The sequence below is a fragment of the Magnolia sinica genome, chromosome 5 (assembly GCF_029962835.1).
Source record: "Magnolia sinica isolate HGM2019 chromosome 5, MsV1, whole genome shotgun sequence".
Taxonomy (NCBI): domain Eukaryota; kingdom Viridiplantae; phylum Streptophyta; class Magnoliopsida; order Magnoliales; family Magnoliaceae; genus Magnolia; species Magnolia sinica.
Window position 1 is genome coordinate 32,240,217 of NC_080577.1, and position 20,847 is coordinate 32,261,063.

A 20,847-nucleotide genomic window follows, 5' to 3' on the forward strand; every position below is an offset into this window, starting at 1 on the left:
GCCAGAATTGATGGAGAGGCTCATGCATGCCAATTAACTCTTAACCCAAGCATTGAAATAAGCAGATATGCATGTGACTAGATGATGGGAATATCAATAATTCATTCAGCCAGGTGTAAAATTTTATAATGATCATGTAATTATTGAAGGGTAGGGTTTTTCTGTAAGAATTCTATAAGGTGGGCCTTATTGATCAATGCTTTGGATTGTCCTAAGGGTTGGATAATGTGATCGGGTACACCAATGGGCCCTACTAAGTTGTGATACATTCAGAAATTCGTATAAGGGGTGGAGTGCTACAACTGCGATATACACACAATGTTTTAGAAGAACTAGGATTGTCAAATACGAGCCATAGAGAAAGGAGTTTTGATGGGTTTCAAACTCCTCTACCCTCTGTAACTATAAAACTAGGTTGGGTCCCAATCCAACACCACGACAGAAGTTTTAGCCCCATCGTATATTCTCTAAAGAGGTGTTAAGGAAAGGAAGACCCCAGCGTTCATCTCCGACCTACAACAATGGCATCTTGGTAAGCTACGCCTACTTATTCTTATAGATATCTATATCCGATGCATAGCAAGGTCTTGCAATTCCGCATTCAGATCTTATAGTTGGTATCAGAGCCAATGTGCATTAGGTATGGAGGATCAATAAGGCAATTAAGGATCCCTAGTCTCAATTAAAAAATCAGGGATTTTAATTACCAAAATTGGAGTTTTCGAATCCCTAAATCCAACAATTAGGGCTTTCGAATTCCCAAATCAGATAATTTGGAAATAAAAATTCTGATCCCCAAAATTAGCAAATTAGGGATTTCGGATTTCGATTCCCAAATCAGAAATTGGGGATTTTATTCCCCAAATACAGCAATTGGAGATTGAGATTCAAAATCAGACAATTGGGGATTTCGAACCCCAAATCAGGATAGTTTAGGGATTTTGGATTCTAATTCCCATAACAGCAATTGGGATTTTTTGTTCCCGACAACAAGCAGTTGGAACCGAATACAGTAGTAGAAATTTCGATTCTAAATCCAGTAATAATAAGAAAAAGGGAAGGGCCACACCATCCCTGTGGAAGTTGTTCTCGAAAGAGAGAGAGCAGAGGCTGCTGATCATCGGTGAGCGGCCATAGATGAAGGGTTAGGGTTTCGTCCCCTCCTCTCATTTTCTTCATTTAGTTTGGATGAGAGCCCCTCTCGTGCCCGATTTTTATTTTTATTTTATAATGAGATGGGCCAACGACCTTTTGTTTCTTGGCCCATACCTAGTGATCTTTGGGTCCTTTGCTTCATTGGGTGGGCCCAATCTACAGGCCTACCAAATGAGCCTGGTGCCACACTAAATATTTTTTGGTCCATTCATATGGGCTGAGTAATACAGTGGGGCATCCTTGTAGACCACAGATTGGCCTTGATGTTGCTGCATTAATCATGAATGGGCAAACGCCCGATTGTGTTAGCCATCCAACAAACCCATTGGCCATTACATTCCATTAGTGGGCCACATCGGTAGGCCATGTGTTTGGGACATAGGTTGGGCCTACTTTTTGGGATTGATTTGGTTCCCATTCATTTGATATTTTATATGACACTCCAGTTAATTTCAGGCCCAATTTAGCCCCGATGGTTGACCAGATGAAGCTTCTGTTTTAGGCCCATACCAATTTAATTAAACCCAAATTGAGGGCATATTGAATACCCATTTAATATTTGGACCTTCCCTTTTGGGCCGATGTTGGGATCCATTTCTTAGATATGAGTCGTCTTTTTGGTTTACAATGAGAGTATAATCTGGATCATTCACTTAATGGACAATAAAGAATATGGACCTTTCATCATGTGGAGATTAAGAATTGGATCTGATATGTCCATATTATGGATGCTAATGTAAGGATCTAACCATCCATCTGAATTGTTCCATAACAAATGTCTATCATGTGAATGATAAAGGCTAGACTTGTAATGCTCATTGATGATATGACCAGATCATTCAAAGTCTTGATTCAGCCCTATTGTGAGCCCATTACCCATCCTTTGGAAATTGATATAGACCATAGGAATGAGTAAGGAAAAGCCTACACATCTGTCTCTCTTTAAGGCTCCTCATTTTCCCAACGATCAATATCAACCGCCTTGTGGGGCAAATCAGACTAATTTATATAGTTAATCCATTGAAGGCATTATTAAAATTGTAATCCTAAGTCTGTATCCATGACATTGGATTTGATTGTGTTAACCACCATAGTGACCTCAATCAAAGAAAAATTTATGAGTCCAAACTTGTGATATTGGGATTCAGTTTATGGATTGCGTGCAGTTTCGTTTATGTCCAATGCGAACCGCGACGAAAATACAAACGATCACAGTTTGGCAGGGACATGAACGGGGTGAAGTAAATAATGCTAGTAATGTAAAGCTAAAAGACTCATCCTACTTACAGGTGTTGAGCGTTTCAAATTTACATAATTGGCATCACTTAGATTCACGTTCACAAGAGGTACTTGCATATTATCACTATCTCCCACAGTAGGAGTAATGATGATATAACCAACTTTCGGTAGGATCGAATGTTTGGGCCCATCTTTATCCTGAATAGTTCAGTTGAAAGCTCCAATCAATTGAATTGATAAGTTTGCTTGATATTTGGTTTTATTCATGAATTGTTCTATGTAAACAATCTGCTAAAAATTCCAACTCAAATGCATCAAGTTCCCATACTAAACAGGTCTGATTATTTTCAACGGATAGAGGTCATAAAGAAATCCTGGGATGCTTACATTTGGAAATTACTCTAGAAAATTCTGAACTATCAAAATCCTTTGAAAATAGTCAGAATATTGATCTTGTAACCTCACAACATGTACTTGGACATAATGGAAATAGAAAAAGGAAAGATGGTTCTAACGAGGGATCCTCAGGATCTCACGGTCCTTTAGTTGAAAACCGACTTGGGAATGGATCAAGCCGCAAGCAGACTAAAGGTAATAATTGCTTCTTTTGCAAGAAGCCGGACCATCAAAAGAAAGACTACGTAAAGTATAAGCAATGGCTTATAAAGAATGACAATATTTTTGTTCTAGTCTTTTTTGAATCTAATCTAACTGATGTGTGGGTGAATTCTTGGTGGATAGATTCGGAAACCATTATTCACATATGTACTTCTATACAAGACTTACTACAGACCAGGCCACCAACTAATACAAAATACTCAGTATACGTAGGCAATGGTGTTAAAGTCAACGTAGAGGCAATTGGAGTCTATAGGCTTAGGTTAGAGCCTGTTTGTTTATTGGATTTGGTAGATACATTTTGTGTGCCTCTATAAGGCACAATCTAGTCTCTATTTCTCATTTGAATAAATTGAAATATTTATTCCAATTTGAGAATAAAGAATTCAGTATTTACCTTAATTCGATTAAAGTTGAGACTGACTCTATAGTGAACAACCTATACTAGATAGACTTGATTGCCTCACACGTCTATAATATTAATGGCTTGTATGGAAATAAAACAAGATCTAAACGTATACTAGACTGTGAGAATTCCTCCATGTTATGGCACAGGCGATTGTGTCATATATCTCGTGAGAGATCGGACAGACTTGTGCGAGAAGAGATTCTTCATTCTCTAGAGTTCTCTGACTATAAAGTGTGCATTGATTGTATAAAAAGAAAATAGACCAAAACCAGAAAGAAAATGTGTAACAAGGAGTGTGGGACTCTTATAGGTGATACATACGGACATTTGTGGACCATTCCCTATGGAATCCTAGAGTGGATACAAATATTTTATTACCTTCATAAATGACTATTCTCATTTTAGACATCTCTATCTTATCAGTGAAAAGTCAGATGCCCTAGATGCTTTTAAAATTTATAAAGTCGAAGTTGAAAATTAACTCGATAAAATGATTAAAGTTGTCAGATCTGACCGTGGTGGAAAATACTATGGTAGATATGATGAATCAGGTTGCAATCTAGGACCATTCACTAGATACCTATAAAATTGTGGTATTATCACCCAATACATTAGCCTGGTACTCCAAAACAGAATGGTGTGGTTGAAAGGTGTAATCGCACCCTTGTGGATATGATGCGAAACATAGTTAGCAATTCGACACTGTCAGAATCTCTGTGGGGTGATGCGTTCAAAACCGTAGTTCATATCCTTAATAAGGTCCCCAGCAAAGCAGTAAACAAAACCCCTTTTGAGCTGTGGAATGGGAGAAAGCCAAGTCTCTGATATCTGCATGTTTGGGGATGTCCTGCTGAGGTTAAAGTTTATAACCTGCATGATAGAAAACTTGATCTCAGAACCATAAGTTGTTTCTTTATAGGATACTCGAAAATGTCTAAAGGTTATCGATTCTACTATCGTTCCCATTCTATCAGGATCGTTGAGACTAGGAATGCCAGATTCATTGAGGACACTGAAAATAGTGAGAGAATGAACATCAAAAACTATGTATTTGAGGAAGAAAGGACTGTGACTCCAGTCATAGTCACTCAAGATCATGTGGATATAAATACTGCAATCAACCTTGCAATCACTGCAGAAAACCACGTTAAACCTCATATATAACCCACTGATGAGGAAAATTAAAATCACACTTAACAAGCTAAACCATTAAGAAAATCTGAAAGAGAGAGAAGACCTGTAAATCGAGACAATTACATCGTATACTTACAGGAGCACGAGTTTGACATTGGGATGAAAAAGGATCCTGAATCCTTTGCACAAGTCAAACAAAGTACTGATCCTTCTTGTTAGTTTGATGTCATGAAATATGAGTTGAAATCCATGAAGGACAATAAAGTATGAGATCTTGTTGAGTTACTCTCTAAAATAAGGCCGATTGGTTGTAAATGGATATTTAAAACCCAGCAGGAATCTAAGGGTAATGTCGAAAGATATAAAGCCTGACTTGTTGCCAAAAGTTTTAACCATCGTGAGGGCATTGACTTTAAAGAGACTTCTTACTAGTATCTAAGAAAGACTTGTTCAAGATCATAATGGCTCTTGTTGCTCATATGGATTTAGAGTTACATGATGGATGTAAAGACAACATTTCTCGATGGGGATCTGAATGAGAATATGTTACAACCCGAAGGTTTTGTAGCCCATGGCTCAGAACATTTGGTTTGTAAACTAAAGAAATCCATCTATGGGTTGAAACATGCATCATGACAGTGGTACCTAAAGTTTCATGAAGTAATTTCCTCATATGGTTTTATAGAAAATACTTCAGATGAATGTATCTACATTAAAATCAGTAGGAGTAAGTTCATTATGATGATTTTGTATGTTGATGACATTCTATTAGCTAGTAGTGACATCAAGATGTTAAGTGACACCAAGAAATTCTTATCTTAAATATTTGAAATGAAGGACCTTGGTGACGTCTCTTATGTCATTGGCATTGGGATTTGTCATGATAGATCTCGTAGACTACTCAGCTTGTCACAAAGGGCCTACATTACTAGGATACTCGAAAGGTATGACATGCAAAATTGTGCTCTTGGACAGTCTCCCATTGTAAAGGGTGATAGATTCGTCCAATTCCAGTGTCCCAAGAATGATTTGAAAAATAATCAAATGAAGGAACTTTCTTACGCGTCAGCAGTAGGGAGAATCATGTATACTCAAGTCTGTACACGACCGGACATTGTATTTGTTATTGGAATGTTAGGAAGATACCTATCCAATCCAGGAATGTAACATTGGATAGTTGCAAAGAAAGTATTGCGATATCTACATAGAACAAAGGACTTCAGACTCACATACAAAATATTTGATTATCTGGAGTTGATTGGATACTTAGACACAGATTTTGCAAGCTACATTGACACTAAGAAGTCCACCTTAGGCTATATATTCATGATGGTCGGAGGAGCTGTGTCATGGAAAAGTGTGAAACAGTCTACCACAACCTCGTCCACCATGAAAGCTGAATTCATTGCGTGTCATGAGGCATCTAATCAAGCATTATGGTTACAATGTTTCTTTTCTAGTTTGCGGGTACTAGAGTATATCCCGAAACCATTAAAAATATTTTGCGATAATTCGGCTGCAATTTTCTTATCTAGTAACAACAAACACTCATCAAGGTCGAGGCATAACGACATCAAGTATCTTGTTATAAAGGAAAGAGTTCAGAATCATCAAGTGTCTGTGGAGTTCATCGGCACTAAGCAGATGATTGCAGATCCGCTTACTAAAAAGCTCCTTATCACGCCATTTTAGGAGCATATAACATCCATGTGAGTCATTGATCTCACAGATGTTTTTAGTTAGCGGGAGTTGAGCGTGTTTTATTTTCATAGACATTAAAGAGATCTCATTTAATAAAGTCATTTGATGATTCTAATATAAAATTAATTTCTGCTTCTCTCTAAGTATGCACAATATAATTTGAGTAAGTAGAATTACAGTCATGTCTCATTGGAGACATTCGAAGGCTTAAGGATCACTTAAGGATAGACATACATTATCACATTATGTGTGTAATCCTTATACCACTCTTCCTAGTTCTAGATCTTTGTCATCAAGACTAGTAGTATTTATGACTGCTCTTAGCCTCACTTCGCTTAGATTAAATGTTGTGATTACTACCGCGATTCGATACTTAGTCTTAATGGACCAAATTGTCATATCACTGCCCGTATTATCTAACAATGTAATTGGTTAACCATTTGGATGTTTCTTCAAATCAAAACATATTTTTCAAAATATTTTTAAAAGATTAATCATTGACATTGATCAAATTTGGCCCAAGTGGGAGAATGTAAGAATTCTATAAGGTGGGCCTTATTGATCAACGGCCTGGATTGTCCTAAGGGTTAGATAATGTGATCGGGTATACCAGCGGGCCCTACTAAGTTGTGATACATTCATAAATTCGTGTAAGGGGTGGAGTGCTATAATTGTGATACACACACAGTGTTTTAGAGGAACTAGGATTGTCAAATTCGTGTGAAGCCATAAGGAGAGGAGTTTTGATGGGTTTCGAACTCTTCTACCCTCTATAACTATAAAACTAGGCTGGGTCCCCAATCCAACACCACGACAGAAGTTTTAGCTCCATCGTATATTCTTTAAAAAGGTGTTAAGGAAAGAAAGACCCCAACATTCATATCCGACCTACAACAATGACGTCTTGACAAGGTACACCTACTTATTCTTACAGATATCCATATCCGATGCATAGCAAGGTCTTGCAATTCTACATTCAGATCTTACATTTTCCTCTAAAAATGGGTTCCATGTTACCTTCCACTAAAAAGATCTTTTCAAAACACCGGTGTAATCAAATGAAAGGAAAAACTCACAATCGGTCACTAATAGTGACTGTGAGAATGTCTCTTGAAAGAACTGCGTGTGATATTGAATAAAGGACAAATTCAGCATATGAGCGTAGATTTAGATTACAACTAAGAACTATAGCTAAGACTTATCACTAATTGATTATTGCTACTCTTAGGATAACTTAAGATAAAATAAATTGACAGATTTGTTTGGTATTGGATTGGATTGTGTTCGGGTTGGATCGGTTGATTTCGATTGATATTTATAGAGTTTTTTTGCAACTTATTCCTCCATATGCTTCTTTTATTACTTCAGCCGTTAAACTAATCAAAGAGCCTATCTCTAGATCTTCTCTTGTTACATTTCCTTTTTGTGACTGTTCCTCTTCTGTCGGGCAGTTTCCATGTCTTTAAGTCACATCTCATTTCTTGAACTGCTTGACCGTATTTTTCTTTTCGCTCATTAAATTTTTTATAACTCATTCATGTTACTTCATTGACCATCTAATGACGTGTAACATTAGATTTATGCTAACTATGATTTTGCAAAAAATGCTCCAAGTATCTTAAAGATCTTTTCATCCATCTCCTATATCTGGTGCAATGCCACATGTCGCCTTCTTATAGGCTTTTTCCAGAATGGCCAGAAATAGGGTAAAACATTTTACCCCACGTTGCTTCACCTTTTGGAAAAAGGTGATATCAATGTTATTTCATTATCCAATGCAATTAATACAATTGGCCGTTGGTCCACATGTCGTCTTTCCATTGATTCTACCTGATCGAGGTTGAATCGAAAGATATTTTATGTCACTTTCTTCTAAGCTATCCATACGACACATTGCATAGAATCCTATCACATGATAAGTCATGATTGTCATTTCATTAATGTGCACGTATTGCGGTCGATATATAAACACAACTCTAAGTTGGTGTTTATCTTTCTTCACCCTTTACTTGTTTGGTCTCTCGTGTCAAAACTCTCTTTCCAGTTTGTTTTTCTCCTGATTATCATGGGTACATCTTCCTCCCCTTCCATTCTAGTCTTCCACCTGGAATAGTTCATTAAAGATTTAGATGTTCTTTCTTTAAGAGTAATCAATGACGTTCTTTTCAATATTCCTATCGAACCGAATAAGGCTTTGTTGACACTCGCTCTAGCCTTTCATCCTGTGGTTACTCACAAACAGCTTCATGAAATTGAACCATGTTTCCCAAAGTTCCCTGATGAATTTTTACTTATTCAATCTAATCATTTTTTGTATCCTTCTAATGCTTTTAAATCTCTGAGATCATGACCGAATTTGATGAATGGTTGGGTAGAATGGTATGCTCGTGTTGAAGCACAACATGGTGACACATGGAAGTAAGCTGGAATCAATAAATGTATCACACTTTTCTTGCATGAATATCTACTTGATGCTTTCTTCCGTGCAACAATTTTAACTTTTTTAGAGTTGATCAACCAACACATTCCATTTTGGATGCAACCCCATGAGTCCAACAGTCATGGATCTATGTTCCTTCACTAATCTTTTATCCTTTAGTGAACCTGTTTATCTATGCTTTTCTTTGAGGAATCAACATTCCTTCGCCCTTTTAGATAAGATCAGCAAGGCATCTTCCACTTTCATGACTCTTCAATGAAAATCTTAGAATGAAGTTGGTGAACAAGAACACATGACTTTTCTTTTAATGTGGATTTATCGATTTTTGTTATGTGTGAATTCTCTTCAAATTACCAAGGAATTTGTGCTTGATCACCTGTATCGTAGTATGTTCGAGGCAACCATGAAGGGTTTTTACCACTCTTAAGGACGTATATGGCTTGTCCATATGTGTTTATATGATTATTGTGGGGCAAAATTTGTCAAATCTATTTCAATTAATGTGAAATTCACTTCTTATGGCCACCATAACATCCTCTGCCCCAAAATTAATCATTCATCCACCAAATGTATGAGTTTCTTTCTTTCTTTCAACCTTGATAAGTCCAATCATTCTTTCTGTCGAATTAAAAATAAAGAATTTGGCCTAACCTAGTTCATAAAAAATATGAGCTGACCGATATCGAGATTGTAAGCCTCAGACACGTGACTTGGAAAGTTATTTGATCTGTAGAGACCTTCCTTATGTGGCACAACAGACATAGGCATTGATGCCAAGGTTAAAATCGAATAATACTGCCCTAATCTTCTTACTCGTCATTTTAGTTTGGCCCAAGGCATTCCTTTTTCTATTTATTCATCGAACTTACAATCAACCTCTAATTCATCAACAAGTTGCAGATTCGATTAACACATTTCAGATTCTTCATAGAGGAATTGATTCTGTAAGCTCTTCTTTCATGCTCCCCCCTTTACCAACTATCCTTAGCATCTAGATTCATTTCACTTATGGTGGAAAAACTATTACAGGACTTTGGTTAGTGGATCTTATAAATTGATCATCGGCTGACTTTCTCCTTCATCCAAAGTGGCGAAACCTATTGTCGGAAAGAGGAAGACAACAAAAGAGGTATTAAAAATCGACAACACTTCAGTCGACCATGTCTCCTGCTAGAGGAAGACACGATTAAAGAAAATGACTTTAGTTACATCGACTGTCCCGTCCCCAATACCAATAAAGATAGTCAAACCTTCTTCTTTTGTTTTAATAAGAACTTTTGAGTCAACTCAACCTAAACTAAAGTGTCAAAAGACCACAATTGCAGGTCCAATTAAAGTAGCTCCAGCAGCTACTTTAATCCCAACACTTACAACTCCAAACATTTTGAAGATTTCTAAGCTTGGGCCTCTTTTAGCTCCTTGTCCTACATCTCTTGTAACTTCTGGTCGATCTGCTCCAGGTATTTCTTCTTCGTCTAAGGCTATTGCAACCTTTAAAAAATATTACAAAAATAAGTTTTTGCTTGGTATCTCTCGTTTGCAATATTCTTGGGAGAAGGAAGAAGCGTATAAGAGAGACAAAGATGCTCACTTTAATAAGGCTTTTAATAAGTGGCAAAGAGAAAATGAAATATTAAATGATCCCAATCTTTCTTTTGATCGATTTCTCAAGCCATATCATCCTAATCCTTCTCTTTTTTCCTGTTCTAACCGAGCTCTAACTTTGGTTGTCGATTCCCACCAAAATTTCACCAGAGGTTGACCGATTTACAACCACCGTTGTTTAGTAAAATTGTAAGACCCGTATCCTAGCCTGTACTGTTCCATAGGCTTCCAAGGTCATCCCGGTCGAATTCTGGTAACCCGCAATCGTTTATCGGCGTTTGCCTGCAACCCTGAGATGTGTCCCGTATATCTGAGTCGGCTCGACCCGAGACTTGTACCAGTGCGACTGCGTCATCGTCGCAGTTTCGATGCCGCGTCTTGCACGCCGATGCGGTACCCTGGCTAGAAGATGTGGGCCCACTTTCAGTTCGAGGAAAACGCCGCGCGTTACAAATCCTGAGAGAATCCATCACATCAATCACTTCACTTGTCAAAAGTACACCCATCACTCAACCCATTACTCTCCCCCATGGCTTCCAAGGGGAGAAGCTAGTGTGGCCCACCTTCCTAACCCTCATCTTCACCATCCATGATCCATCTCAGCCGTTGAAGTCCATCCATTGGGGTTCTAGCATGCATTGACGGAAGAAGGGAAGATCTAACGGTGGATGCTTCTTTCTCTCTCTCTCTCTATGTCTCCTTCCTTTATTTTGTGGCCCACTCAATGAGTTATGTGATATCTAACCGTTCATCAAAAGGACCTCACCTTGATGAGTGTCTTATGCACACCATTCAACCATTTGGTGGCCCACCCTGGTAGCACATCTGTGGGTGGGGCCCACCTTCAAAATATGCTACCTAAACTGTCTAGTGTCCCTGGACGCTAGACGTGGCTGCCGTGAAGTGTGAACCAATAGTGTAGTGTACTACATACACTGATACTTTTTAGACACTTGGGTAGACTGCTCATATACGCCCCACCTTGATGTATGTATTTAATCTAAGCCGTACATTCCATTCTCCAGATCATTTTAGGTGTTGAGCTGAAAAATGAAGTCAATATGATTTTCTGGCAGGAGATAGTATAGAAAACAGTATTTTCTATCGTTGAAATCTACCTTGATGTTTCTATACCCCAAAATATACCAAAAATTGGGCTTGATGGGTCTGTCTTAAGTCCTAGAATCCAACGATTGAGTCGGATTCCCTTGATGCGGGCCCCACTTAGGAAAAACCTATTTTTTTTTTAAATGTATGCAACAGGCGCTGCTGCTGTCCAGAGGATGCACAGCGTCCTGCTGCACTAGACGTGAAAGGGGAGCTGGGACGTGGGTCCCAGTCGCATGCCCCACCTTGATGTGGACCCCACATCACCACCATGCATTTGATGGGCCCCCTTTAGGCAGTGGGATGCCCAAAAATCAGCCATATACTTAGCTCACGTGGCCCACACAACAGGAAACAGTGTGATTAAACGTCTGCCATTGAAACCCCTTTCTGGGTCCAGAAGTTTTGGATCAATTGAATTTTTTTTCCTCTCCGTCAGGGTCTGTGTGACCTTATGAACAGTTTGGATGGCAGGTAAACATTATGGTGGGCCCCACGTGGGACCCACTGATGTATGTATGTATACCCCCCACCGTCATCCATTTGGTGGGAACCACCAACGATGTATGTGTTTTACCTCACCGTCCACACCTAAGGACAGGGGGACCCCTCCTTCCACACTTATGATATCCAGGCCGTCCATCCATTAGACGCGCTCCTGGACTCCACCATGATGAGTATGTTGTATCCCTACCGCCCACCTGTGTGTGGATGTGGGGCCCATCTTGGTGACGTGCTGGGTGCAACACGGTCCCACCATGATGTACGTATTATATCTAAGCCGTCCTAGCTACTTGATTGATGGTAGTAAATTCTATGGGCCCCACTGAGATATGTGTTATATCTAAAACGTCTACCCGTTTGGTAACTCGTCTTAAGGCTTGAGACAAAAATGAAACAGATCTAATATCATGTGGACCACACTACAGAATGCAGTGAAGTGGAACGCTTACCATTGAAATCCCATTTTAGATTACAGAAGTTTTGAATTAATATGATATTTGCTTGTTCCCCCTGTCCAGGTCTTTGTGACCTTGGGAATAGACTGGATGGGAAAATAAACACTATGGTGGGCCCTCTAAATTTTAACAGTGTGAATCATTGTCACCACTGCCATTTATGGTATGGTCCAGTTGATCCTTTAGATATGATTCATATTTAGTTCTTTAATGATTTCTAATAATGGATGAATGATTTTGAATTGGCCCATTGGTATCACCCATTTGATGTATTTGGGGCCCACTTGATGAGGCAGATTTGATGTATTTGGGTCCCACTTGATGAAGCCCGATTCGATGTATTTGGGGGCCCATTTGACTTGGCTCATTTGATTCGGCCCATTTGTATCAGTCTATTTGATCGGCCTGCTTGTATCGGCCCATTTGATTGATTTAGCCCATATGATTGATTTGGTCCACTTTGATATATATGAGGCCCATGTGATTAGGCCATCTTGATGTATTTGTGGCCCATTGTTGAGGCCATATATGAGGCCCATGTTATGCGGCCCACTTTGATATACTTGTGACCCATCTTGATGCGTATGTTATGAGTAGGCCTACTTACCGCTTATGCAGGGCCCACCTGTTGTGTATGTAGCCCTTATATAAAGCCCATTGTGATGTATATCAAACCCTTGTATGAGGCCGTGGGCCCACTGTATGTTCGGCCCTATGTGGGCCACTCCTTGGAGCAATATTGGTTGAATGTCCACATTGATGGGCAATGATGGTTAGATGTCCACATTGTGACCTTCCCTTAGGCTATGTTCGGCCGATCAATGATTTTGATTATCGATCGATTTCGATTGTCGTGACCGATTGCCGATTCCGATTGTCGTGACCGATTTGTCGATTCCGTTTATCGATCGATTCTGATTATCGTAGCCGATTGCCGATTAGCAATCGAGGTAGATTATCATGACTGATTATTGATTCTGATTGACGTGACTGATTTGCCGATTCTGATTATCATGGTCGATTGCCGATTAGCGATCGAGGCCGATTATCATGACCGATTGCCGATTCCGATTATCATGACTGATTGCCGATTTCGATTGACGGGACCGATTTATCGATTCCGATTATCGATCAATTTTGATTGTCATGACTGATTGCCAATTTCGATTGACGTGCCCGATTTGCTGATTTCGATTATCGATCAATTCCGATTGTCATGATTGATTGCCGATTCCGATTGATGTGACCGATTTGCCGATTCTGATTATCGATCGATTCCGATTGTCGTGACATTGCTGATTCTGATTGTCGATTTTGATTGTTGTGACCAATTTTTCAATTCCGATTTTCGATCGATTCCGATTATTGTGGCCGATTGCCGATTAGCGATCGAGGCCTATTATTGTGACCGATTTCCGATTCTGATTGACGTGACCGATTTGCCAATTACAATTATCGATCGATTTCGATCATCGAGGCCAATTATCGATCAATTCTGATTGTTGTGGCCGATTGCCGATTCCGATCATTGAGGCCGATGATTGATCGATCCCGATTGTTGTGGCCGATTGCTGATTCCGATTATTGAGACCGACTATTGAGGCCTAATGTGATGTATATGTGACCCATATTTGAGGCCCATTGTGATGTACATTCAGCCTGTGTTTGAGGCCTAATGTGATGTATATGCAGCCCGTATTTAAGGCCCATTGTGATATATATTCAGACCATGTTTAAGGCCTAATGTGATGTATATGAGGCTTATGTGATGAGGCTCATTGTGGTGCATTTGAGGTCTAGGCGATGGAGCCCATGGTGTTGTATATTAGGCCCATGTGAGAGGCCGATCATGATGTGTATTAAGCTCTTGAGCGAGGCCCACGGTGATGTATATTTGACCCTTATGTGAGGCCATGGGTCCACTGTATGTTAGGCACTATATGGGTCATTCCTTGGAGGCAATGTAGGTTAAATGTTCACATTGTCGAGGTCGATTATCGATGCCGGTTATTGATACCGATTATGTGTATGTGATAACATAGCATCATGATACATGCCCATATGCATCATCTGCATGTTTGTTATGAGATGTGGTTGATCATTGCATATGTCTTTGAGCATGTTGTTATGAGACTCCCTGATAAGTGGAGGTTATCTCACATGAGCGCACAGTATGCGCAGAATTGATGCATGACTGGATTGTATGACTTATGCACCTTGCATTATGATTACTGTATGCCCTAGCGACATAAGGGCCATAGCCTCCACAGGCATATCGTGGATGACCAGACGATACACTAGAAATTTGTTCTAGCATCGGGCTACCATAGATGACCCAAGGTGAAAATTCCTAAACCCTGTTGGTACCAAAGGACGCCCCAACGTCAAGACCGAGTGGATACATGAGCGCCCGAGTGCCAAATATTAGGAGGCCGCATCTCCCACTGTGTCGTGGTCGGTTGGGAGGGAGTGTGGCCTTACTCGCCCGAGAGTAGGGGGCAACACTAGGCTGATTTTGAGCAGCCTGTGAATGGGTCCGCTATCGACATGCAGATAGGTATTGGCAGACTATTGGCCAGGCGGATAGTGAAGTTTCTTAAGCTCACTTGGACTATGCGGCTGGGAGAGGGGCAATGCCATTTGGAGTGTACTAAACCCCGGTGATGACCTCAGAGATGAACTGTACTGATATGTGGACTTATTGAGCAGGAGTTGCATACTCATTCATTCATTCATTCACTATCCACTCGGGCTGGTGGTGCGCAACTCTTTGTTACGTGTACATTTGCAATGGCTAGGATTTCGGTTGGGGCGCGCTACTAACCTAAGATCAGGAGTTTACCACATTGAGACTGACTATTCAAATTAGGTATGGGGCTAGTTTGGATAGAAGTCCCTTGTGATGGGCCCCATAGCCTGCGATACTACGTATTATCATCCCGAATTCACACTCTAACATGGTCACTCCATTCGCACCGTATATTGCATTATATCTGTGGCATATGGTAATTTGGGTTATTGTGTTTCTGCATTTATATGGTCTAGGTACGACTGACGCAATTTATGTTACTCATTAGGAATGTATATTGCATTTCATCCTCTGCATCTGATATTTGGCGCCCTATGATTCTTCATTTGCATAGTTGATTCGTATTGCGTATTTTAATATTGTATGACTTATTGACTTGTCAGTATTTCCGCTTACTCTGTTATCTTATGATTTGTAATCTTGTCAGTATTTCTGTTTATTCTGATAATTCCTGATCTTGTCAGTATTTCTGCTTACTCTGATAATTCATGATCTTGTCAGTATTTCTGCTTATTCTGACATTGTACGATGTATGGATTACCAGTATTTTCAGTATTGTATGACTATGGCATTGTATTGAATACTTGACACTTACCTTGTACACACACTTACACCACCCTCTAAGCTTTCTATAAACTTATGCATGATAGATGCATGCAGGTAATGTTAGGTTGTAGAAGTGTTGAGCTTGGAGCGTACAATGGTCTTCTGGAGCTTGATTTTTGATTTATGTATTTCCTTTTTAGCATTGTACTAAAATGATTATATTAGTGGATATGTGATAATGATGTTGCCTTTGTGAATTGGGTAATCCTGTGGTTATGCTTATTATGAGTTAAATGTATAAAAAAAATCCTCCTTGTAGGATCCCAGAATCGGAATCTAGCATATGGACGCTAGGAACAGAGAATGGGGTTACTACGGAGGCTGTCGACACCGGATTCGGCGATTAAGATTCTTGTGAATCCGATTTTCGGGTTTGGGGCATGACAAAAATTTAGGTGGATGTTGTTCATATTCTTTTCTTTACAATTATTTTGCAATCCACCACTTTTTTTTTTTACTTTCTCCCTTCTTTTCATAGTAACTAGAGAGCTCTCGGCCTCTGAAAGGCTGGTCTTTGTGTCAACTCCTTAAGCCGAGACATTTATCCCAGATACTTCAGTCGATGCTACTCATTCTCATGTAGAAAGACTTGAAGTTTCTAACTCGGAAGAGATTATGAGCGACGTTTGTCGACCAAAAAATCAGATTGAACGACAAACTCAAAAGGAGATAATAATATATTAGCCCATGGAATTCGTCAATCTCCTTTTACACTCTATAACTTCATCGATTGCACTTGATCAGAATCGAGAGTTGTGGAATCGATCACGTCGACAATATCTTCTTCCACAATTCTTGTATCTTCCATTCAGCCTATTCCATCCCTAGAACCGACCGATTAAGTAAACTCTATTGATCAAGCCTAAATATTGCATATTTATCCTTTCAATTGTATTAGTTTCCAGGGTTTCAAGTGCTAAATTGATTAACTAACATATGTTTTAAATATGTGAGGTAATTTGGAAGATAGATTCAAAATCATGCTTAAGAAGGAAGGATTAAAGCCCGAAGACTAATTGAGTGAAGACTTGTATGTTTGGAGGTTATTATTGAAGAATTCAAATGGCAAAGATCCAAGGAAACCAAGTATAAATGATGGAGAAAAGACTGAAAATCACAAAGTCTATTAATAAAAATAATAGACTATTTGGTCCGACCGAAAGTGCCCAGAACTGTCTAACAATAAATTGTGATTTTTATAATTAATTCGGCTCGACACTTAGGTCCAACTGAAGTTAGGTTTAGGGCTACCGAATGAGGGTTTGGTTTAACCTGAGGGAGACAAAGTTTAAGAAGGAAATTGAGGAAATTTGGCTGCAACCGAGTGAAAAATTCAGTCTAACTGAAGTGATGTTCGGTGCAATTGAAGGCAACAGTTGGTGCGACCAATGCGTAATAAAGCGTGAACTTTTAAAGTTGGTTCAAAGTTGGTGCAAAATAAGTTTATGTAAAGAGGTGTTTTATGCTTTTCTAGGTATGAACTAAGGCTAGGGAGAGAGACCAAGAAGTGGCGGAGCTTCTTTAGAATCATCCTTCCTTCTCAATCCTTTGGTTCTAAGTTATTTTTCTACTTTTTATTTTGTTTTTGTTTAAGATATTAGTCATGTTTGGCTAATCTCTTAGCTAAGGCTAGGGGATGAACCTTTGATGGGTATTTAATCTTTGGTTCATTTTCAATGAAAGTTTTAGATTATTTATGTTGAATTATGATTAGATGTGATTGAATTCTTATATTAGGGAAGGAATCAATCTGTAAAGTTGATTGATCTATTGTTGCCTTTGATTATATTAGATGCTTTCAATTCCCTACAATGTGATTACTTAGATCTTTACCTAGATATTTATGTGATTCTAATCTATGTTAGATGTTTAGGATTGAGATTCCTATGTTATCTTCCGATTAAAATGGACTGGAATCCGATTATAGTTGAGTTATCAACTCGAGAAGACGAATAAGTTTAAATTTCATTGATTGAGGATTCTTAGATCCTTAGTCATTTTTCATTAATTATTTTAAACCCTTCTACTTTGTTGGATTTAAAACACAGACAAACCCTATTAGTTCTAAGGGTGTTCTCACCAAAGTCCACGTGGATCGACCTTGGTCTCATCGAGTTATTATTTCATTGTAACCCTACACTTAGGGTTGTTAATCCTTGGGTTTGATCACCTACCCTAGTCGACGAACACATGGTGGTTCCTTTGGACGAAGCATAAGTATTAGAAGAGAAAACATCTCAACCAATTGAAGTTTTTTTTGATCGATCAGTACTTATTAATATTCCTGTGGTCGACGTCTCTACTTCTCTGACCACATTGGTCGATACTTCTAATGCCTAATCTTCTTCTTTTGAGGACCATCTTCCCATGGAAGACATTTTGTCCTCTTTTGATTAGGCCTTTCCTCATGATATTCTAGTGGTTGAACCCCTTGCACATTCATCAAAGATTCAACAACTTCAGGAGGAATTACGAGTCATCATTCACTCTGGTGCTGCTAACATCATTTCGTTGGGATCGATTGGGAAACTTAACCTTCTTATTTGTTAGCACCAAACTCTCACTCAGTCTGATGAGTCTCTGTTAGTCAAAATGTATACACTCTATGAATTTATGAGTCTGATCCACAAGAATCAAGACACAATTGTTGCAGTTGATAAACTTTAATCTGAGCATTCAACTATCTCCCACAGAATGACCGAGATCACAAATACTAGAGAATAAATTTCTATTGTATATAGTAACTTGATGGAGACAAACAGGACTCTGATTGATCTAAAGGCTTAAATCTCGACAATGGAGGACAAACTAAAAGTACTGAAAGAATAAGAGAAATCTTTGATCGAGCACAGACATTATCAAAAGGCTGAAATCAATAAATTGGGCACCTATATGGAAGAGCATACTCCACTAATTAATCAAATAGCACACTCAGAACCTAAGACTAGAACCACTCTTCATTGATAGGAAGCTAGGCGGTTGAAGCTTCAAGAAGCAATTGCCTTTTTTTCTTCCTTTGAATTTTAATTGCTTTGTGTTTATTTGTTGTCAGTCAATACTTCCTGTTATCTTTAATACAATTGACCAAAATAATTTTTCCCTTTTTCTCTTATGCGTACATGGCATGATTGTATTGATGATATTGCACATACATGATAAGTTGTGCGTCCGTTTGTTCTCTCTTCCTAGGGAACGTTTCACGCCATTAATGGGATGCTTCAACCATCACGACACCTCATCTTCAGATTTGGTTATCCACTCTGAGTGCCCATATAAAGGAGTCCTCAGTGCTTTCTCCCCTACACACTCAAGCTTCCTTACTTCCAATCTTCAAAAGCTATTTCTCTTATCAATGGTTGTTGTATCTATGTTTCCTATCGATCAGGCCCAAATCTTCTTTGGATAAATCTTATCTGTTGACACCAATGCTTTTGCTTACTCCACCATTCAAGACAACATTTATCCTTTCGTTTGTCTCTGGGAGATTGTAAGGAATGATGTTCCTTTGAACAAACTGCTAGATACTTTAACCAGACTCCAACGTATCGGCAATGCATACTTCGTTGCTGAAAAAGATTTGGAAACTCTTGATGCTTATGCAAATGAGTATGCTGCCACTCACAGGAAACGAACATATTCTCCAATCAATACAATTGGGCCTGGTATAATCACACACATTGGACTCAACAACATCATTTTAACAAAGTGATGCTGAGAACTCTATAGGTTTAGAGGTTGATGATGACCTTTAGGAGATCGAGTGAATCTACCTTAAAAGGTGCTTGAATTACACCAAGACACTTCAGAATTTCATCAACTCTAATATTGACCTTTATCAAGCTTGGTCGTGGAAGAGCAACAAATGGAAGAGAGAGGCAGAGCTCAAAACTAATGTCATCGGTTATCGCATCAACCAAGTTCTGCCTTTCTCGAATGTGTTCTAGAAAGTGGAGAGTCCTAGAAGGCTCAAAAGTAAACGGCTGAACTCATCAAGGAGCATGTTGTTAAGGAATTCAATGAGATGAAGGTTGTTTATGCCTAAATTGCATTCCAGTCGGACCCTTCTTTTTCATCTTTTTTTTTTCAATATATAAAAATATATGTAATCAGCCCTGGTTGTATTTTTGTTATTATTCTCAGCCTTATAATAGAATATATATATTTTTCTTACTTCTATTTTTTTTTATACCAATTTTGATCTTTGTGCATTGTTTATGACTATTCCAACCATCGATTAGCCTGATCTTTCCATATCTCTCGTAGAATGGGAAAATATGCTTTTAAAAATTGACCGTATATTAAATTTTTTGTTATATTTCCATCAATACTACAAAGGATATAAATTCCTCCATTAAGAACCTTTATCACTATAAATGGTCCATTCCATGTAGGCAACCATTTACGAAAGTTAGCATCCTTAGTTCTAAGAGGCAATATCACTTTCTAATCTATATCACCTTCTACAAAAGCCTTCTCCTTTTACTTTCTTATTGTTGTGGACTCTAGAGGAGTGGATTCCCCAAGGGTACAGGAGATCTACTCTTTTCTTTCTACTGGTTGCCTCGCTCAAGGGCTTTTGTGATGGGGGTAAAGGATATGATATTTGACCAGAGTCACCACTAACTAATTATTATGATTCTATAATCGGTTAGAGCTTGTAGAAACACTTAAGATTGAGAAACTGAAGATTCATAACCCTAAGATGACTCGTGAGTTTATGTTCCAAAGATTCTGAGTAAAGGACCGTAGTTACAGAGAGGGAAGGTTTTAGGCATCCACTCTGCCTATACGGATGTACGGTCTTTACTTCACAAGATCTGATTGATTTATGAAGAATAAAGATTATTTTCATGTGCCGAAAATGTAATGCGATGTAATGATATTAGTGATTGGTCGATCTGGATTTCTGATGGGCAAGATCCGACTATATTGGCAAGCCGCAGAGCTTACGTTCGAAACGATCAAGTGCAGGGTGCAAAGAATGCTTAATGATGTATGAATGCTTATGATAAAACAATGGCCAACTGGCTAAGGTTTCTGGTTGATTTCCTGCGATTATATTGGC